Consider the following 18,548-nt stretch of genomic DNA (forward strand, 5'->3'; position numbering starts at 1 on the left):
TCTGGATTCTTGAATATAAAAAAAAACTATATTTCTCTTCTGCAGGGAAAAGCTTTATAATACTTTAAACATTTAAAATAATTTTTCTTTCATACTTGTTAAAAGTCCCTCCACTTTTTATTAATATTTAAAGTTGCAGTATTTAAAGTTGAATGGATATTTAAAGTTGGTCTGAGACTGAGTTTTCACTGCGTTTAAATAGCCTTGCTTTTCTGCCTGTCTTACCCAGGTATTTTCTTCTCATTAATCTTGTCTAGTATCTGTTACTTATTTTAATCTGAAGAATTACTTTTGTTTGTTTAGCTTTGTGCAGCACAAGAAAGTCCTCATGTGTTTATTTTATTTTATTTTTATTTGGAGAGCACATTTATGTGTAACAAGGAAGGGCTTAGCATAGGAGAAGCAGCAGGAGAGCCAGGGGCACTCTCTGGCTGCTAGAGAAGCTGCAGGAGAGAAGTGAGCGATGAGCGATGGTGGAGCTGCTGATGGCTCACTGAGGAGTAAAAGGCACAGTGACAGGAGTGACCTAGGGCTTCTGTCCCCTCACTAAAAGGTGAGGGCGCCTTGGAGACAGGTTCGGGGGAAGCCCGGGACGAGCTGCCGCTGCCCAGTGCTGTCCTGGTTGCATTCTCCTGGCGACTCCTAGAACTTCGGGGGTGAAGGCACGCCTGAGAAAGAAATAGGGAAAAGGTGTGGGCCTGCTCCAGAGGGAGCATGCAAGGAAATTCTCAAGTATTTTACATTGACTCTGGAAAAGTTACATAATCAATCTTTTAATTCTTTGATTTCCATTTCTATCACTTCATATTTTAAATTATCTTCCTTTTTTCCTGCCACCCTGGAATAATGACTTTACTCACCATTTTTCAATTCTATATTCTTTTTCTAAATTTATCATTATTTTTAATCTTTATTGTTGAGATTATTACAGGTGTCCCTCTTTTTCCCCCCTATAGCTCCCCTCCACCCAGTTCCCACCCCGACCCAGGCCCTTGCCACCCTATTGTCTGTGTCCATAGGTATTGCATACATGCATATAATTTATTTGTCTAATCTCTTCCTGCATCCCCCACCACTTCTCTCTGAGAATCGTCAGTCTGTTCCATTTCCATGCCCCTAATTCTATTCCATTCACCAGTTTATTCTGTTCATCAGATTTTTTATTCATTTGATTTTTAGATTCACTTGTTGATAGAAATGTATTTGTTGTTACTTTGTTGTTCATAATTATTTTATCTTTACCTTTTTCTTCTTCTTCCTCTTCTTAAAGAATACCCTTCAGCATTTCATATAATACTGATTTGGTGGTGATGTTCTCCTTTAGCTTTTTCTTGTCTGTGAAGCTCTTTATCTGACCTTCAATTTTAAATGATAGCTTTGCTGGATAGAGTAATCTTGGTTGTAGGTTCTTGCTATTCATCACTTTGAATATTTCTTGCCACTCCCTTCTGGCCTGCATAGTTTCTGTTGAGAAATCAGCTGACAGTCATATGGGTATTCCCTTGTAGGTAACTTACCTTTTTTCTCTTGCTGCTTTTAAGATTCTCTCTTTGTCTTTTGCCTTTGGCATTTCAATTATGATGTGTCTTGGTGTGGTCCTCTTTTGTTGGGGTTCTCTGCACTTCCTGGACTTGTAAGTCTATTTCTTTCACCAGGTAGGGGAAGTTTTCTGTCATTATTTCTTCAAACAGGTTTTCAATCTCTTTCTCTCTTTCTTCTTCTGGCACCCCCATAATTCAGATGTTGGTACGCTTAAAGTTGTCCCAGAGGCTCCTTACACTATCTTCATATTTTTGGATTTTTTTTTTCTTTTTGCTCTTCTGGTTGTGTGTTGTTTGCTTCCTCCTGTTTCAAATCACTGACTTGATTCTTAGAATCCCTGTATATTATTCTTTATTTCAGTCAGTGTATGCTTAATTTCTGACAGGTTCTTTTCCATTTTTTTTGGCATTCTCACTAAGGTCCTCGAAAGTCTCACTAAGTTCCTCGGAGGTTCCTAGAAGATTTTTGAGTAACCTTATAACTGGTTTTGAACTCTATATCTAGTAGTTTGCTTTCTTCCATTTCTTTCATTTGTGACATGTTTCTTTGTCTCTGCACTTTGGTTACTTCCCTGTGTTTGTTTCTATGTATTGGGTAGCTGCTAAGTCTCTTTAAGCTGTTAGAGTAGCCTTGTGTAGTAGGTGTCCTATAGGGCTCAGTGGCTCACCCTACAAGGTGGACACTCTTGGTACACCCCTTTGTGGGCTATGTGCACAGTCTTATTGTAGTTGAGCCTTGATTGCTATTGGTGTCACTGGGAGAAATTGAACTCCAGACCAATTGGCTGTGAGGACCAGCTGCAACTATAGTGGGAGAGCTGCTGTGCAGGAGACACCCCTATGGAGCAGGACTTGCTTCAGTGGGGCTTTGGTGTTCACTGAGTCTGCCCCTTGAGTGTGTTGCTTATGGATATGAAGAGTTGTAATCTGGTATGGTCTCACACTGACCACTGGGTACACTGGCTCTTGGATCTCCAAGGAGGTGCAAAGTCAGCCACTGCCTGGGGACACCCAGCAGGAGCTACAGAAAGATCTGCAGATTCCTCCTTTTTGTATCAGGTTTGGAAGTGCCCAGATGAGGCCCAGCTGTGACGCAAGGCAGGCTGGTGCTAGTGACAGCCTTGGGCCTTCCTCTGATAGCTTTTGGGCCCCCTGACTCAGCTGAAGCTTGTTTGACAGGTTTTATGCTGAGAAAGGACAGGCCATTCATATGCAAAAGCCACTGTGCACAGCTTGGGTAGGGTTGTAAATTGGGTGGGGCAGGGTCTCAGGGAATATCCAGGGCAGAGCAAACAGAAATGGCTGCCAGTCAGCCCTGCACAGGGGAGGTCCCAGCATGGGAACAATGATTGCTGCGAGCACCTCCGTCTGGAAGAAAGCTGTCCCTGCATTCCTGCCCTGATGCCAGATAGTAGTTTCTCCTTTTATGTGTTTGGGTCCTCCAGAGCCTCGCCCAGTACTGGAGCTCAGAGTAAGTGGGAACTTGTAATTCAGTTCGCAATGCTGGCCTTTTAAGAGGAGCAGCTGGGTCACTAGCAGCCTGTGTGTCACTCAGGCCCAACCTGCACTGGTTTTTACAGTCCATAGTTCTTACTGCCTGTAGGGACTTCTTTCCCCAGCTCTGGGTCCCTGGGTTGGGGGTCTGATGTGGGGCTGGGACTCCTTGTTCCTCCAAAAAGGCGATCTCCCTCCTGATTAAAAAAGCGGCATACCCGGGTGCTGGACCAGCCTGTACCATGCCGCCACAACCTCCCACCAGTCTCAATGTGCTTTCTTCTTTACCTCTCTAGTTGTAGTACTTCCACTCAGCCAGCTTTCCCATGATTCTGGTTTTTCTGTATTTTAGTTGTAATTTTGATGTGGTTGTGGGAGGCAGCAAGTACAGGCGTTTACCGGTGCCACCATCTTGGTTCCTTTCCCAATTCTATATTCTTAAGGCTAAATTTTGTTTTTACTGTTTCTAATGACTTTCAGATTTTTAAATTATTTTTTAAAAATTATATCATCAAGCCCCTCTTTTGTTTCTGTTCTGTCCTACAAAGCCCCCCTTTTAATCTCAGTTTATGATCCTGTTTTCCTATTCTTATCTTTAGTTTCAGGGATCCAGTATGTTTTGTTTGTGTGGGTTTTTTTCCCAATTTTTTTAAGAGCCAAGCAAAGGTATTCTAAAATATATCAGAAAATACCATTATTAAAATTATATGTTTCATCATGTATGATGTCCTTAAATTCATTTTTCTTTCTGTTCTTCTCTGTATGATGACTTCTGTCTAGGAGTTATAGTGAATTCCCACCTACAGGGCAGAGAACTGAGTGCCAGACATCAGGAGCCAGGCAGCCAAGGGTTCAGGTAAGGGCAGCAAAATGAAAATAGGACCCCTTGGTTGCAAAGGTCCAAGTCGGCCCCCAGCACCTCAACTGCGAAGGTGGGCAGACAGCACCACGGGAGCAGGAGCAGAGGGCAGGGCCCCAGGTCTTTGTCAGAGCCCTGCTCGCCCAGAGGCTGCTCAAAAACACTCGGGTCATGGGACCCAGACTCTCCTGCTGGCCTGACTCACCCGGGACGCTCCTTAAGCCTGTTACAGACACTGCCCATCTACTGGGTAAGCATCTCTAGGAGGGGCCCGAGGTTCTTTAACAAGCACTGCAGGGTATTCTCGTCACCTGGAAGACGTGGGCAACACCGATGGCAGAGACTTTGAGAAGGATACAAGGGTGGGAGGTGGAGGCCTGGACACTTAGCATGCAGAGGCTATGACACAGCAGAACGGTGAAAGTGAGTGATGCTAGCTGGTGGCACGTTGAGGACATTTGGGTGAGGGCTGTAAACAATTTCAAGTTGGCATGCTTTGCAGATGTCAGGCTGTGTCTGTGGCATGCATTAAACAGGCCACAAATCCTGGGCAGGAGGGACAGTCTGCCATCAGCAAATGCATCATAAGTCTTTCCCCTCAGAATTTTCTTGATGACAGTGTAGGAAACAGACCTAGATATTTCACTGAATCAATGTTGTCATTAATAGATTTACAATTTAATCAATAATATCGGCACTTTCGTCAAATGAACAGCTCAGGAATAGCAGTATTAGGTGCCTGACAGCTTTAGAAGTTATTTATCTGTTTCTCTCTCCATAAATTGATACATATTTTTCTATCAATAGAAAAATGGAAAGACACAGAAATATAGGTAAATTCCTTTGAACAACGACCTGTTTCGACTTAAACTTACTTCAGTTCTCAAGTGATATTCTAAATATAAAGTGATCGAAGTGTGCCCTAAGTTTGTCAAGCGAATTTTTGGGGACTAGTATAATAGAATATCGTAGTCCCAGAAGGTGAAGCTTTGGCACGAGGCAGAGCACAGACCCTTGAGGCTCCCGGGGAGAGAGACCGTCTACTCCTTTCTGCCTTTGCATTCTGTAAGTATTGTCTGTTTTGCAAGTTGCAGGTACTCACTATTTTAACATTACTTTAAATTTCCTGTCTCATTTGGTGTGACTGGAGTTCACATAAATGCAGTACTTTGCCCACCATGAAAGAAAGCCGCTCAAGTAAACTTTTCTTTCTTTCTGGAATTCACCCCGTTGCCCTCCTTCCCCTCTCCCCCTTCACCTTCACCCCTCTCTCGGCCCAACTCTCCCCTTCCCTCTTTTAAAAAGTTGCATTAGTTCTTTACAAGTGAGCAAGAACAGAACCAAATGTTTCACATCTGCTCCCAGAGTTCAGGGATTAGCATGAGAATGAGCGGCCAGTGTTTCAATGATGCACAGTCCAGTGGGTGAGAATGGGGGCTCCAGCCCGCTATCAGAGAGCGCCCCGCTCCTGCCAGATGTCCTAGGCCCAGGACACAAAGGCAGCGGACCCAGCACTTTAACAAATCACCTTTCTCTGGGGCTAATCACTCAAGAAAAGGTTGCTTTGTTGTGGGCTTGGAGAGGGTCAGACTGGTATTTCTCCAGTGATCTGTAGCCTTGCCCAGCCCCTCCAGCCTTCATCCTCCAAGGCTTTCTAAAGAGGCCTCTTATTTCTTCCCCGGACCAGGGCTTGAGGGCAAAAGCTGCATGCCAGAGTCCCCCCAAGGCCGGCCCAGGGCGGCAGGGGGCTCATTACTGAGCAGTGGCCATGCTGCTGTTCTCTCTCTCTCTCTCTCTCTCTCTCTCTCTCTCTACAATGAAGACTATAGTGAGAATAAAATGCTCAATGGGCATGTACAAGGTCAGGCTTAGTGGCAAGATGGTTCTGCTGTCACCGCAGTGGAAGGACTGCACTTTCTGCAGGAGACGACTATGAACCGGAGCACGAAGGTTTTCAGAGTGTGGTCCCTGGGCCTCAGCATCAGCATCGTCTGAGTGAGAATGGTCAGCAGTGCAATTCCTGCTCCACCCGGACCTGACTCTGAAGCTCGGGGTCCGGTTAGTGAGCTGCGTTTTTAACTTTGCAGGCGATTCTCAGCTATAGAAGGCCTCCTCAGTCCAAAGAAAAGGAACTCAAGGCAAATGCCTGTGACTAATTTGCACTCATTTTACATGCATTCTCTCCATCCTTCTCATTTCAGTAAGGTAGGGGGACCTGCCACCTCGTTTGTCTGAGTCTGTGGGGGTTTTCCCAGGATGCAGGGCTTTCAGTTCTCAAACTGAGGAAACCCCAGGGCAGATGGACAGATTGGTCACCACTTGAGGAACAGGCCCGGTTTGGACATTTCTGGGGTCACAGGGGAGATTTGAGCCAGTGATATAGTTTGGGGGAGTTCCCTGAACTTGAGAAAGTATGTGGGAAAGGAAGAGCTGCCTTGGAAAGTCGGAGGTCTGTTAACTAATGGGATGTGGGGCACGGGTGGGGAAATGGTTAGTCCCACTCTGGATCAGAGTAAGGGCAAGCAAAGGTCTCAGTGTAGCCAGCGCCTTGACCAGGAAGCCCTGTGCCATAGGAAAAAACATGACCTGGTGGCTGACCAGGGTTAGAGAGGCCACACATGGTCCCTAAAATACGAAGAGAAGGTCTGGTAGTGACTGGGAGGAATAGGCTAATTTACATGGATGGCGATTCATTCTTAAATTCCTGATGGAACTTGGGAATGTGATGTTTAAAGAATATTTAAAAAGAGAGAAAATTATGATGCAATAAAAGGTGCATAGGTCTTGGAACTAGACAAAGTCAGGTTCAAATCTTAGCCTTATATTTATTATGTGACCTTAAGCAATTTACTTAAGCCTTCTTTTAGTAGACATCAGGACTAGTAATTTCATTTCAGAAGGCAATGCCAGTATATATGGCATGCATCGCAGAACACCTGGTACACAGTAGGTGCTCCATAATTGCTGAGAAACAATGTGACCTACTAGCAAAGGTTTTGATTTTTGCTTCTCTAAAGACACAGGTGCCCCTTCTAACTCTGACCGTGTTGAGCATATGACTTTAGTCATTTAAGTTCCATCTGGGATTCCATTTAGCTGTATTTGTCTCTCTGAGGATGCTTTCAGGTATAATGAGATTACATGCATGAGGTGCTGGACCCTCTACTGATGTCGCCTCCCTCCTCCCCCACATGAGTTAGCCACACCCTTTTTTGAATCCACAGCACTGCGTTTGAACTTCTCTCCACCCGCCATGCACGGTCACTGTGTGCTCGCCATCCCCCAATTCCAAGTTCCCTCTGTGCGTCTGTATATCTCTGCACAACACCCGGCAATGGACTGAGGTGAACGGAGCCCTGGAGAATGGACTCCTGCAATTACAAGTCCTAGTTTCACCGGAGCCCTCAACTGGCAAAGGCGGGTTGAAAGCCTAGGTCACTGATTTATCTGACCACAAAGCCCGAGTGTGTTAGGGTGAGGGAGTGGGGCTTGAACTCAGCACTCCGCCTGCTGGTGAGTCTCTTCTTATAGGTGAGAGGTCTGACAGGTGCACAGCTCGGCCCCTCCTCCTGCTGATCCCCCAAGTCTGTGAAGGCTGAGGGGCCAGGGAGGGTGGAGTTAAGGTTGGACTTCAGCAAGCCTCTGGCTTTGGTTTGGTTTCTGTCCTTGTTTTTGTCCAGGCAGCAGACAGCGGTGAGAAGCATCCTGGAGTGGGAGGCCACCTCGGGTCAGACTCTCTAGGCTCTGCTGCTTCAGTTCATAAAACTGGACAAGAACAGCCACCTACCCTGTCAGAGGTGGCGCTGGGCACAGGGGGTCCTGCCCGCAGCCTGGAGGCAGGTACGTGGCAATTCATGAGGGAGTGGGACCCCACTGAGATGCGACTAGAAAGGCTAAGTGAGCAGCTCAGTGTCACTCGAAGCTCTACGACAGTGATGGCGAACCTATGACACGCGTGTCAGAGGTGACACACGAACTCATTTTTTTGGTTGATTTTTCTTTGTTAAATGGCATTTAAATATATAAAATAAATATCAAAAATATAAGTCTTTGTTTTACTATGGTTGCAAATACCAAAAAATTTCTATATGTGACACAGCACCAGAGTTAAGTTAGGGTTTTTCAAAATGCTGACACGCTGAGCTCAAAAGGTTCGCCATCACTGCTTCTACAAGGCCAGCCAAGAGCGCACCATCCGGGCTTAAGAGCATGTGCAGAGCCGGTGCCAGAGCCTGGCTCTTAGCTGTGTGGCTTTGGGAGGTTACTTAATGTCTCTGAGCCTCGATTTTCTCCTCAGTGAACAGAGATAATGATACTAACTAACAATTTCCTAGAATTGTGACACTGGCGAGGGTGCAATACACACAAGCCACGTGGACGTTAGGGCTACCTGGGGCCAGCCGCTGTGCCTGCGCGGTGGGGACCCATCTCACTGAAAACAGCGTCTCCAGATGTGGTTCCACGCAGAGGGCTCCGTCACGGGTGTGCTGTCCCCACCTCCAGCTTGATGGTGAGTTGAAACACCACAGATAGTAACCATGACGACACTCACTGAGCACTAACTGTGTGCCCAGTACCGTTTCAAATACTGCAGCCTAACACTCACAGCCGCCCTCGCCAGGAGCGGAGATCGGAGCAGAGATGTTCAGCTGCCTGTGGTGGTGAGTGAGAGGCCAAGGCTCCCGGGATTCGGTGAAGGCACAGCAGACGGGATCACAGAGCCGCACGTGGGTGCTGGGAGCCAAGGAAGGCGAGGCCAGGACACCGGAGGCTTCTGATCCTGTAAGAGGAAAGGGAAGGGTGGGCTTACAGCAGATCCCCCAGCAGCAGTGGCTTAATAACCATTTCCCCCGGTGTTTGTAAATCAGAAGTGGGAGGTGCTGTGTTTGTAATCCCAGCCATGATATCTGCAGACTGGCCGCTGGCCGAGCCTCCTGTTCGGGGTGATTCCAGAGAGCATGGCGCGTGTTGGCTGCCTGGTTCCCTCCCCAGCTCAGAGCAGAGCGAGCAGCACCCCGAGGGAGACACACCAGGCTCCTTCAGGGTGTTTCTGTTGCAGTGTCGCAAGCAGATGGCAGCATGAGTCCTGCTGTGGGCAGGACAAATCGAGCACCAGCTCACCAGCTCCCTTCATGCCGAGGATCAGGGCACAAAGCAGCCTGAGGCCCCGGAAAGGGAGCCGGGGCCGCCCCATCACGGATCTAATTGCCCACAAGCACCACAAGGAAGCGGAACAAAAGGCGGCCCTGCAGAAAGGAGCCGTGACAGGGGCAGCCGGCCACTTCCTGGGCTGCTGGGCTCTAAATCTTGAGCGGGACTCAAGTGCTATTAGCGCCGGTGAATTGGGACTTGAAGCAGAATTAATTGCCTCCAAATTGTATCTTTCCTCCCAGCCATCCATTAGTTTGCTCTGGCAGAAGATAATGACACTTTATGAAATACAGCCACGAAATCGAGACTTGTTTATTGTGTCCTGGGAGTAAGCTCCAAAAAGTAAAAACTTTCAAATAATGAATTTACCCCCAGAGTGAGAATGAGAATGTATCTAAAACCATTAGGTCACTATTTTCTTTATATATATATATATCTGTATATATATCTGTATGTATATATAGCTATCCGTATATATATATCTGTATATATGTATATATATGTATATCTGTATATATATATATATATATATATATATATATATATATATAGTTTTTAAATAATGACATTTCAGAACCATTCAAATAAAATACTGTAAAGTAATGTGTTTTGTTTAAATTGTAGTAAAATAACCTGATCTTTGCTTTGGTTGTAGTTGTTTGACCCAAGGTGTCTCACCTTCTTGGTGAAGGTCATTGCCCAGAAGGAATTGGGAACAATTGAGGGCAAGATGGTCCTGTTACAAGGTTCCCCTTTCTGAGACTTTTGCCATCACTTTGGGAAATTGGTGGCAAAGGTCAAGGCTTAAAACCTGGATTCAAATAGATGCTGAGAGTTACACTCATGAAGCCACTGGCTCCATTGCCAAATGGTTATATCAACATAATTAAAAACACTTTGGAGGCAATTAGTGTTTAGAATGAGTAGCAAGAAGTTGTCAGTGGAGATTTAACTGGTGTATTCCAGCCAGCAATGCTGGGAGCCGGAATGCTGGGGTCAGGGATGCTGGACTGCAGTTCAAGAGGAAATGGTAGGATGCAGCCGGTAGCCTGTGTGTGTGAGTGAGTGAGTGTGTGTGTGTGTGAGCGAGTGTATGCGTGTGTGTGTGAGTGGGTATGAGTGTGTATGTGAGTGTGTGTATGAGCGTGTGTGAGTGTGGGCAAACAGGTGTAAGTATGTGTGTGTGAGAGCGGGTGTGCGTTTGAGTGAGTGTGTGTGTGTGTGTGTGTGTGTGAGAGAGAGAGATTTAAAAGTTTTTTTAAAAAACTTATTTCAGGGTGTGTTGTGTTTGTAAAAATGACCTAGTTTAGGCCATTGTTTAAATAAAACTGCCAAATCAATTGCAGGTAAGCTGGTAAACTCAGGCGTGCTGTTGCCAAGTCGAAATGCAATCCCAGTATCGTCAACTATATGTGGATTCTTCAGGAGAAGCTAGAAGTTCTGTTCTTTTAATATGAAACTTTTTAAAAGCTTAGTTGTTAAACACATACAGTAAGCCTTCACTTAAAGTCTGACAAGTTCTTGGAAACTGCAACTTTAAGAGAATAACATATAACAAACTTTATTTTACTACCGGCTAGTTGATATACTAAATAAAAGTTTAGTTCCTACGGCGTATTTCCAGTCATAGAAACATTACCAAACTTCTAAATAAAGACACAAAATTAAAAGTTGAAATAAATGTGTCATCCATACATTTAAGAATTGAAATAAATGTGAGTTACTCATACATTGGAAAGATTAATAAACACAAGTACGATTGTTGTCTTGCTTATTTCAGTTCCAGGTGGCCGGTGAGCAGAGCCAGCCCCAGCAGCTCAGGAAACAGGTGGGCACCTGCCCTGGAAAGGGTACTCTTCCCTCATAGGACATCCCCATTCCCACACACATATACCCACACCCACACACATCCTCCCACACTCACTCAGGCTGGGAAATTTAGACACAGCAGTTCACCATGTGTGCCCAGCTTTGGGATGCAGGACGAAACCCAAGTCCCCTGAGAAAATCACGCAGACATGGGGAGAAGGTGCAAACTCCACACCAGCAGTGGTCCCAGCACGGAATCAATTTGTTTATCATCAATATTATAGTAAAATGACATTGAACAAAACAATGTTTGGAAGATCTACTGTGTACAGACGACCCCATCCATGGGCCTTATCCAGCCCCAGTCTTCCAATTGGAATTCTTGAGTCTAAATAAATGCTACTGCCTGAAAAAAAGATGAAGCCTGCGCTTCCATAATCACTGTTATTTACAGAATTTCAGGTACCTATGCCTGAAGTAGGTGGAAGTAGAGGAAACAGGTATGAGCTAAGGTGGATTGCTTGGAGTCATGGAAAACCCTATTCAAAATTGATCCTAACATGCAAGCCCTTAAGAGAAGACACTGTTACCCGAGGTCAATATTTTTCTATATTTCTCTTCATTTCCCACCCCTACCCCCACCGACTTTATGATATTTTAATTTTTTGCTGGTTGGATTTTGGTAATCCAACAGAGAGAAATAATAAGAACCACAGAACTCTTTTGTTTACATGTTGAATCAACAGTGAAGCAATCTAACAGCTGAAACTCATGTGGGTCCTTTAAAAACAGCTCTTGCCCTAACCCAGTGGTCGGCAAACTCATTAGTCAACAGAGCCAAATATCAACAGTACGATTGAAATTTCTTTTGAGAGCCAAATTTTTAAAACTTAAACTATATAGGTAGGTACATTGTTATTAACTTAATTAGGGTACTCCTGAGGCTTAGGAAGAGCCACACTCAAGGGGCCAAAGAGCCGCATGTGGCTCGTGAGCTGCAGTTTGCCGACCACTGCCCTAACCGATTTGGCTCAGTGGATAGAGCATTGGCCTGCGGACTGAAGGGTCCCAAGTCCGATTCCGGTCAAGGACATGTACCTTGGTTTCGGGCACATCCCCAGTTGGGAGTGTGAAGGAGGCAGCTGATCGATGTTTCTCTCTCATCGATGTTGCTAACTCTCTATCCCTCTCCCTTCCTCTGTAAAAAATCAATAAAATATATTCAAAACAACAACAACAAACAAACAAACAAACAAAAAAACAGCTCTTGTTTTTTTCAGGAAGCTTTGAGATGTGGGAAAGATCTGTTAACCAGAAGGCTGCTACCTGGGATCAAGTCCTGGTCTGCACTAACCAGGTGTATGACCAGGGGATTCTCACCTACTTCCTCTGCAGCGATGTGAGAACTTTGGCTGGAGGTAATGCCTAAAGCTTCTCCCAGTGCTCATCTGAGATGTTTACTCTTGTTTTTGTCTTTTCTTCTTTTGGAAGGAAGGCATAGGCTGAACTTGAGTAGTACATGAATACAACTGCATATACATATATATCTGGTATGCATGAGGCACTGAGCTTGGCATTGTGCTGGATGTGAAGGTAAGTACAACACAGATGAGTAAGAGCCTATAATGTGATAAATAAAGTTATTGGGAGGTACTATTTTGAGGTATTATTACATATCCCCACACATTCTCCTTTGTTTTCTCTTTTTCTTCTCTCCAAGATAAGTAGCTGGTTCTGCCTTTATTGCTAATAGAGAAAGATTCAGTAGAACATTCTGGATGGTGGCTACCTGGGTGTAGACATAGGTAAACATTTATTGAGCTGTACAGTTGAGATTTCTGTATTTTACCTGGACATCTGGCTCTTGTATTTGCAAAAACATAGCAGTGGCTTCTAACCCATAGGTTAGAATCATTCAGGGACACTTAAAATTTACTGTTGGCTGGATACTCTCCAAATCAGCAAAACCTATGGAAATTGAACAGAGTTGGAGCACAAATTTCTGAAGGGGTAGACTTATTGTTTGGAATATTTTATTCTCTCTCTCTCTCTCTCTCTCTCTCTCTCTCTCTCTCCCTCCCCCTCAAGTAATTCTAATGAACAGCTATCATTGAAAATCCACTCCCAAGGGAATTTAGTCCTTGTAAGGGGGCAGAAGAATTCAGGCACAATAGACAATTGTGGTGCTAGAAACAGCAGGAAATGCAGGCCTTCCCTCATGCCCTACAGCAGCCTCAAAAGAGATTCCCTTTGACAGGAGGAGGAGAGAATTCTTAGGGAAGCTCATGCAAGACCCCAGATAGCAGCTCATGCAAGACCCAGGATAAGAAGGGCAAGAGGTTACACCATGCATGGGAGTCAGGCTCCATATGGTCCCTAATGACACACTTCCTGGCATTCATACTTTTGCATGAATCAGAGATACCCATTTGTCCAGCTGGATAGGTGGCTGTGACAGTGTGTGACTTCCAAGACTAGGCATTACAACCCACACCCGGGCCCTTCCGAAATTCTCTCTCGGTGGGAAACTAGTTGCCGTGCTTTGAAGATGTGTAAGCAGTCCCCGTGGAGGGGCTCGCATGGCTGGGAGCAAAGGCCGCTTCATCCACAGTGCCCATCCCCATTCTCCTCCATTTAATGGTTCTCTCTGCTTCCTGTGGGTCTCGAGGTGCCCTTCAGCACATCTGGAGGTATATGCACAAAGCACTGATGAGTGGACCAGGTCTCTGTGGCTGATAACCATCACAATGCAGATATCACAGTGAGCTGTCACAAAGAAGAATGGTGCAAATCAGCCTATTAACTTCTATCATTTTTTACTACCCATTTTGTATGATTTATGTTCTGGAAAGCTCTTGAGATAGTGCTCAAGAGATTTGGTCCAGATAAGTGATGCGGAAACCACAAAATGGAAGGATTTCCCCCCAAAAAGAACAATGATTCAAATTAACCCACGGAACCTGATTATTTAGCTACACAAATAGATCCTTATTTTTTTAAAAAAATCCATATTTTCTGCATGTGGAAAGACTATTATCTCATGCTGTTCAAGAAATTGTGAAGAGAAATATACATATTATCATTACTATGTGTTAAAAATGTATGTTAAACAGTACTTGGACTTATAGTGCTTATGAAGCAGGCATAGTTTTCCAAATCATTATGATCAAACTGGAAATTCTCTTTTCGTTGAAATGCCATCCATCTCAGTCAGCTTGGCTGCCGCAGCCGTGCACTGCAGACAGGGTGCTTTATGCAGTTGAAGCGTATTTCTCACGGTTCCGGATGCCTGAGGCCCAAGGGCCAGCAGGATTCTGGTTCTGGCCAGAGCTCTCTTCTTGGCCTGCCAATGGCCACTCTGTGTCCTCACAGGTCCTTCCCTCAGTGTGCGAACATGTGGAGAGGGAGTCCTAACCATATCGATCAGGGGCCTGCCTTTATGACCTTATTTAACCTCAATTAGTCCCCAAAATGCCCTATCTCCAAGCTCAGTCACACTGGGGTTTGGGCTTCAAAATAATGATTTTGGGCAGGAGGACAGTTTCATTCATAGCACCTTCTAATAATGAGTCAGCTGGTATGAGAAGCTTTAAACTACCGACATGCAGGGATTCTATGGAAACCTCTTCTCCACCGTCAATGTTGGCAAAAATATAAACAATGAGATTTTTTTTTTCTCTTACACCTATATTGTGTAAATAAACTAATTCCCACACTACCTTCATCAAATTAATAATGTGATTTAAGCCAAGATGAATATACTAAAAATACACCGAGATACATGCAAAATAATGCATTTGGAGTTATTTAAAATGTGTTTTCATGCGCACACTGCCACATGGTAAGGAACTGGCTATTCAAGGTGTTTGTTCCAAATCGATGGTAAACAAACCTTTAAGACTTTGCAAGTTATACTTCAAAACACAGCACAGGACAGAACTGTGTGTAACCAATGCTTGTGCTGGTCTCCCGTGAAAAAATGGTGAAACTGATTTTGTTAAACAGAGGAATTTGTAAGAAGCAGCCTCAGAAAAGAGGAGACAAAGTCTCTTTCAGCAAATAGAAGGAAAAGTGGTAAGAGTAAGTGAGGGTGCGTGGTAGCAGGAACGGCATTGCTAGCTGTATTCTCCCAGGCAGTGAGCTCACCCTGTGCAATGCTGATCAGCTGCCTCTTTAGTTCACTCACATTTGACCTAACGACCGGAAGAAGCAAAGGGGCAAAATGTCTAGAAACCAGGTGACGAATTTAATAAATTAAAAATTTTATTGTGGCAAAATGTACATAACATATTGACAAATTTTTAAGTATACAATTCAGTGGCATAAAGTATATTAACATTGTTGTTCAACCATCATCACCATTCATCTCCAGAATTTATTTTTACTTTTGACATTTAAATCTATTTAATTAAATCTCTACTAATCTTAGCCAGGTTGACCACACATTAAATTTTTCTTTCAAAAATTTATTTTCCACAAACCTTCAACAATTATTGCTAAAGGTTTCATCTAAAAAAACCTTTTATTCTACTTACATCTCTTTAATTTATTAGTTCCTAACAATTATGTTTAAGTTACCCACAAAAATTTCATGAGACTTTAGATACAACCAGCCCATATATATTTTTTTATTCAGCCCATATTCTAAGTTATTACTTTTGCTGACAAATTTATAAGTCTAGGTAAAATAAAGGTATCATATTTAATACTGACAACTCTAAAGACATATCTGTTTTAATTAAACCAACAAACTTAAGCTAGCTTTATTTTTTTTGCATTAATGTGGGATCATTTTATTTATTTTTAAATATATATATATTTTTATTGTTGACAGTATTATAGATGTTTCCCATGTTCCTCTCCTTTATCACCTACCTACCCCCCCCCCAAAGCCTTCACCACACTATTGCCCGTGTCCATGGGCTATGGACTAAGCATATCTATAATAATAAAAGTCTAATATGCTAATTAGACCAGACAGCCGAACGACTTTCCGGATGTCATTCTGGATGTCCTTCCAGGCGAAGCCCTGGTGGCGGGGGCCAAGGCAGAGGTGGTTAGGGGCAATCAGGCAGGCAGGTGAACAGTTAGGGGCAATCAGGCAGGCAGGCAAGTAGTTAGGGGTGATGAGGCAAGCAAGCAAAGTGGTTAGGGATGATCAGGCAGGCAGGGAGGCAGGCAGGCAAGCAGTTAGGAGCCAGCGGTCCCAGATTGTGAGTGGGATATCCCCCAAGGGGTCCTAGATTGCAAGAGGGTGCAGGTCAGGCTGAGGGACTGCCCCCCTCCCCATGCATGGATTTCATGCACTGGGCCTCTAGTACATATATACGTTCTTTGGTTTATCTCTTCTTCTCCCCATCCCCCACCCCTTGAGATATGACAGCCTGTTGCATACCTCCATGTCTCATGACTTATTTTGTTGGTCAATTCATTTTGTTTAGAATTTTTAAATTCCTCCCAAACAGAAATATCCCAATAGTAGCCATTAAACATTTCCCCATTCTCCCTTTCCCTGGCCCCTGGTAATCTCTATTCTTTTCTCTGTCTCTATGAGTTTGACTATTCCTGGTATCTCATACTAATGAAATCATATAGTATTTATCTTTTTGTGACTGGCTTCTTTTATGCAGCCTAATATATCAAGGTTCATCCATGTTATAGGCTATATCAGAATTACCTTCTTTTTAAGGCTAATTAATAATCCACTGTATGTGTTTACCACATTTTGTTTACCCATTCACCTATCAATGAACAGTTTGGGTTGTTTCCATCTTTTGACTATTGTGAATATGCTGCTATGCATATAGGTGTACAGATATTTAATTAATGTTCAAATTCCTCTTGTCTCCAGTATTAAATGGAATACATTTGTGGTAAGCCTTTCCTAGTGATATTGTGACACATAGGTTTATATGTCACTTCAGTGCCCGCAAATATTGCTGAGTTTCAGAATATTTAAGAATTCTAAGAGATGTTAGAATTTTAGGTAGATACTAAGTCAGAAGGAAAATTGTATCCTTCTGGGTTTATTTTAGTATTTTTCTTAGAATTAGAACTAAATAAAAAATATTTCACAGTGTGACTTATATTGAGATGTAATTTATCTGCAAAAATTCACAGATTTAAAGCGAACAGTGTAATGATTTCTATACCTGTCAACTAACTACCACCCCAATCAAGGTATAAAACACCTCTACCACCTAAATTTCCCATGTTTTTAAGTCACCACTCCCCCCATCGCCACCAGGAGTAACCACCATTCTGATTGCTATCACCAGAGCTTAGTTTTACCATCTTTAGAACTTCATGTAAATTGAATAATAAACTATATCTTTTTATTTCTGGCTTCTTTCACTCATTGTAATTTATTTTGAGATTCATCCATGCTGTTGATTGTGTGTGTAGCTCATTGCGTCTTATTGCTGAGTAGTGGGTGAACATTATTCTAGTCTTCATTTGGCTTGTTTCTAGTTTTTGGCAAATGTGAATAAAGCTGCCATGAATATCCTTATTTAAATCTTTTAGTGGACTTATTTATTTGTTAATTATTTATTACTTAAAATACCACTTGAGGTGACAGGGTCTAAGGGAAGGTATATACTTAGCTATATAAGAACTTGTTAAACAAGTTTCCCAAGTAATTATTCCATTTTATGCTGCCATGAGCATATTTTAGTTCTTCTAGCATGTGTGGGTGTAACTTGCATTCCCTGATGAATAGATATGTTGAGCGTCTTTCCCTGTCTGTGTATATATACATGTATATAAAACATTTTGTGAAGAGTCTGTTCAATTCTTTGCTCATTTTTATTTTCATTGTAAGAATTCACAATACAAATTCTTTGTCAGCTATGTGTATTGATAATATTTTCTCTCAGCTTGTGACTTGCCTGTTCAGTTACTTATTTATCACCTCTGATAAGCAGAAATTTTATATTTAATTAAATCCTACTTAGAATTTTCCCTTTATTATTTTCTGGCTAATAAATATTTCCCTACATCAATGTTGTAAATACTCTTCCATATTTTTTTCTTGAAGGTTTATCATTCTACCTTTTATACTTACCTTGTTTACGTCTATTAACCATATGAATAAATTTTGAATATGAGGAAAGTGTGGATCAAGATTTCTGTTTTCTATATGCTATTTACATCTAGCACAATGTGATAAAAAAAAAACCACAAAATTTTCTTCTCCAATTTATTGCCTTATCAACCTTGTCAAACATCCATTGAGTTTATTTCTGGAAGTTACATGCTTTCCATTAATCTATTTCCCTATATTTACTCGAATACCACATTGTCTTTATAACGGTACCTTTGTAGGAAACCTTGTAATTGTATATGTAACTTCTGCTTTTTTGCTCTCTGTTGTTGTTGTTTTTAATACAAATTTGCTGTTATCAACCCTTTGGATCACTACAGAAATTTAGAAACAGCTTGTCAATTTTGACTAAAAAGGAAAAAATCCCAACTGGGATCAACTGCTCAAAAGCAACTACTATAGATCAATTATGGAAAATGTATTTTTTTAGTACATTCAAGTACTCTAACACAATTAAGATAATATTAAGATACTACTTTTTTCCTTTTTACAGTTTTCTTTAACTCATCAATGTTCTGTAGCTTTCAGTGAAGAGCTATACGTTTTTTTCAGAGGAAATTCTAGGTTTGGTTTGGTTTTCCTTTTTTAA

Source organism: Myotis daubentonii, chromosome 16, assembly GCF_963259705.1.
Source record: "Myotis daubentonii chromosome 16, mMyoDau2.1, whole genome shotgun sequence".
Classification (NCBI taxonomy): domain Eukaryota; kingdom Metazoa; phylum Chordata; class Mammalia; order Chiroptera; family Vespertilionidae; genus Myotis; species Myotis daubentonii.